Here is a 4692-nt window from a genome sequence, read left to right as displayed (position 1 = left end):
AGAAAAGAGTTGATAAGGGGCACCTGGGTGGCTTGGGTGGTTAAGCATCTTCCTTCAGCTCAGGCCATGATCTCAGGGTTCTGGGATGGAGCCCCACATGGGTTCCCTGCTCAGCGGGGAGTCTGCTTCTTGCTCTGCCCCTTCCCCCCACCCCTCCCCCCACCCCATGCTCATGTTCTTTTTGTCTCTCTCCCAAATAAATAAATAAAATCTTTAAATATTTTTTGTAAAATAAGAAAAGCCCTGAAAAGGAAAAATATATACAAAACTGGAAGACTAAAGAATAATAAGAAAAAACCCACAAAAGCTATATATTTCTTTCCCGGAGAGTTGGAGATGCGCAGTTCTGTGTAGAGGAGAAACTCGGGGTTCAAGGAGTTCCTGCTGGTCTGGGGGAGGGGTCTGTTGCGATGATTCTCAGGTGTCTTTGGTGGAGGGATTCGCACCACCCTTGGGCTCAGCGTAAGTGTCTCCAGAGGCCATGTGGGAATGCACATGGAGGCCTCAGATCTCCAGCTCCAGAGCCAAAAGCCCAGAGCCCGCTCCTCGGTGCCCCCTCGTGGAAAACAGTCCGTCTCTCCGGTCTCCCTGGTCTGCACCTGCACTCCACGCTCCCCTGGCCCAGGACCAAGCCTCTGTCTCAGGCTCGTGACCACAGTTCGAGTCTCCAAAGTGCTCCTGGCGGGAGGGTCTCCCCTTGGTTCTGCTGCTTGCTGGGCCCCTGCTCATAGGGCAGTCACGTGACTGGCCCCAGGTTTGCGGTTTACGGCCCCCCCAAGCTGAGAACACACTCCCAGTCTTGCTGATTGCAGCCGGCTTCCCCAGTCCGACGCCTGGGATCTCTGCCACCCTCGGGTGCCCCTGTTCTTTCTGTGACCCCCAGGGATCCCAAAACCACACTGTCCCACTAGGGCTCTGCCCCAGTTCTCCACCTGAGTGCCTTTCGGGCAGGGATGTCCCTCCCTGGAGCACTTTGAAAAGATGACTTTGCGCTCCGCTGCTCCCTCACTGTCCAGCGGCCGGCTGGCAGAGGCCCCTCCGCCCCGGTTTATCTCCCACTATAGCACCCCAGATTCACATCACTGCACCTCCTACCCTGCAAAAAGGGATCACCTTTCTATTTGCAGATTTAGGGCGATTCTTTTCTCAGATCTCTGGTTGATTTCGCAGGTGTTCACAATGTGTTGGCAATTATCTAGCTGAATTCCAGGGACCAGATGAAATTAGGGTTCCCTACTCCTCTGCCATCCTAACTCCTCTCCCTAACAACTGTGTTCATTTGAAATGTGGTGTGCGGGGTTGTTTTTTTTTTTTTTCACTTTTACATGTGAAAAGATTGTATTTCTCTTCTTTGTGATTGATTTCTAGCTTGATTGTATCTAGGTCAGAGAAGATGGCCTTAAGATGTGAGACAAAGAAATAAAATCTAGACCCTTGAACAAAAGCAAAGTCCTGGAAGCTCTAGTTCAGGTTTTGGTTAAACACCTGAGTGCCAGGTGCGTGGGTGTTTAATTCCTTTCCCGGAAGAAGGGAGAGGAAGAATGGGCCTGAGGGAACCCACTGGACCAAGTGTTTCGTGGACAAGGACATCACACAAGCTGTCGTTTCTCACGTCAGGGAACAGAGCTCAGCACCTTCTTCCTCCACATTAAGTTTTATCCTGTCTTCTTCTACCACTGAATAAAGCGGGGAAAGTAGATACCTGTGTATGGTTTCTGATGTTACAGCAAACACCATTAATGTTTCCCTATTTCAAATTGGTGATAAGTTTTTTACAGAGCGCCTTTATCAAGTTAAGTTTGTTTCCTCCTAGCCCTACTTACAAGAAGTCTTTCATAAATTTGTGTTAAATTTTTTTCAAAGCCTTTTCCTTGAAGTGACCAGGTGACTTTTTCTCACTGAATCTGGTGCTGAAGCTATACTCTTTTATAGTTTCTAATTTCAAGTATTCCTTGCACTCCTGGATTAAACCTACCTTGGTCATCTTAAATCTTAAATTATTTTTTTACACATACATTTTTTTAAAGAATTTATTTATTTATTTGAGAGAGAGAAAGCCAAAGAGAGAGCACAAGCAGGGGGAGCAGCAGGCAGAGGGAGAAGCAAGGCTCAATCCCAAGACACCGGACCCACGACCTGAGCGGCAGAAGGCAGATGCTTAACCGACTGAGCCACCCAGGTGTCCTGAAGAAGATCCTTATTAGGTATTTAATGCTGTACGGTTTCTCCTAAACACTGCTTTCGCTATATGCAGCAAATTTTTATTTGTTGCATTTTCATGTACGAATTTCCTTTGTCCTTTCTTTTGGTCCACGTGTTATGTAGAGATAGGTTATGTAAGTGGATATTTGGAAATATTCCAATTGTCTTTCTATTATTGGTTTCTAAAGCTTTTTTTTTTTTTTTTAAGATTTTGTTTGTCAGTGAGAGAGAGAAGACAAGCAGGGAGAGTGGCAGGCAGAGGGAGAAGCAGATTCTCCGCTGAGCAGGGAGCCGGATGCAGGGCTCCATCCCAGGGCTCCATCCCAGGACTCCGGGATCATGACCTGAGCCCAAGGCAGCCGCTTAACCCCTGAGCTCCCAGACGCCCCTCCCCCACCATTGTTGTTTTTCTTTTTTCTTACATTCGAAGTTGGGCACTTCTAACTTCTCTTATTTTCTACATAAGTGGCGAAAGATAGAAATCCCCACTTCCTTGCAACTTAAAACTTTTGATACATAGTTTTATCATTGGTATGTAGTTAGAGATGGTTTTGCATTTCCACTGTGAATTCACTTTTTGTCCATAAGTATATCAGAAGAATATTTTTAATTTACTAGCACAGATACAATTTTACTTGTTTGTATTAACATTTAGCTTAGGTGGGTGGGGACTGGAGAGTGTGGCCGTTGTGATACATCAGACACTTGGGAAATCTGGACCTTGAGAGTGAAGCTCTGCAGCCAACGCCCACCTGTTCCCGTCGTGAGGCGCGTCCGATCTGCAGGGTCAGCTGGGCATGGGGAGAGAGCGATCAGGTCGTCGTGAGCAGGAAGCGGAGATGCCGACTCTTCCTCGAGCATCCAGGGAAGACACGTGGCAGCACCCGAGCCCCGACGCTGGCTCCGCGCTGAGGTCATGCATGTGGCACAGGGGCAGTCGTGACGTCCCCAGGGCACTGGAGCTGCTCACGTCGGCCTGAGACCTCTCCGTGCTTCACCTGGTTATTTGTTTCGTGTCCTGAGAGCTAGAGGTGCTGGGAGAGACACCTGGGGGATTCAGACTCCGAGGCAGAGCGAGGGCAGAATTTGCAGGAGTTGCCCTGGGCAGGAATCCCAAAACGGGAGGGTCGGAGGAGCCAGTCCCCACTTTTACAGCCAAAGGGGGAAACACTCTAGAGGCTGACAAGCAGAGCCTTCAGGGATTGGGGGGAACGGGAGAAGCGGAAGGAAGCCAAAGATGCGACGTGGTCAGTCACGAAGGAGCGAACACGAGGCTGAACCCCACAGCCTTGAAACGGTGTGGGGGTGGGGCAAAGAGACTGGAATCCATGGCAGAAAAAAGGTAGGTGCCCCTTTCTCCCTCCCACAAGCCAAAGCAGAGCAAGGTCCCTAGATGGCCAAGTTCCTACCCAGGGTCCTCAGAGGAGACAGGGACAAAAAGCCGGGGCTCCCTCATGAGCGCATGTGGGACAGGCCCCTCAACCTCAGACGTGGCCCCATCAGTGACAGGAGTTCCGCGTGTCCTCCGTGCTTGTTTGGGCTGCGGACCGGCGGTGGGCAGCAGCGGGGTCATGGCGCGCCCACCTCGGGCATCTGGACTGATCCGGAAGGAACCAGGAAAGTGAGTTAAGCTCCGTCCTCTAAGCCAGTGGCCGTCCACGACCACGGTGCATGTGAAGAGACACAACATGTGAGAGTACAGACACACACTCACGTACAGACACTCAGACTCGCTCCGCACACACTCACGCGCACCTGGAAAGGACAGATTAGCCCCGGGGATACCCCCACACCTCCCTCCCCCGGGGCTGCCCTTGGAGAGAGAAAAATAAGAAGAAAAAAAACATGGTACCAACCACATTTCCTTATAAATTTGTAATCGGAGCGGGGTGTTTACCAGCGGACAGATGAGAAGTCTTCCTTTCTTGACCTGCCCAGGCTCCTCCCAAATACCTCGGGATTTATAGAGCTTGGCCGCTGGGAAATGTCAGCATCTCCCATGGAATTATCCGTTTGAAAGGAAAAGGTTTTATAAAGGAAGCACCTCGGGGCGCCTGGGTGGCTCAGTAGGTTAAAGCCTCTGCCTTTGGCTCAGGTCATGATCCCAGAGTCCTGGGATGGAGCCCCGCATCGCGCTCTTTGCTCAGCGGCGAGCCTGCTTCCCTTCCTCTCTCTCTCTCTCTGCCTGCCTCTCTGCCTGCTTGTGATCTCTCTGTCAAATAAATAAATAAAATAATAAATAAATAAAGGAAGCACCTCTTCGTGTGATGGCCTCGTGCCCCACGGGGAGTTTTTCTCTGGGAACGTGGTCGCTGGGGTGTGCGATGCGCCAGGAGGAAGGGGCCGCGGGCGAGCGCAGGGCTGGGGCTCTCACAGGCCACCCTGAGCGCGCGGCTCCCGCCTTCTCAGCCTGGGGCAGTGAGGAGGCGCCCTAGGGCTGTCTGGGACAGGCCCTGGTCTTGGGTGCCGGGACGCCCGTCTGCCTGCCCT

The sequence above is a fragment of the Neovison vison genome, chromosome 4 (assembly GCF_020171115.1).
Source record: "Neovison vison isolate M4711 chromosome 4, ASM_NN_V1, whole genome shotgun sequence".
Lineage (NCBI taxonomy): Eukaryota > Metazoa > Chordata > Mammalia > Carnivora > Mustelidae > Neogale > Neogale vison.
Note: the sequence above shows the minus strand (reverse complement) of the source record.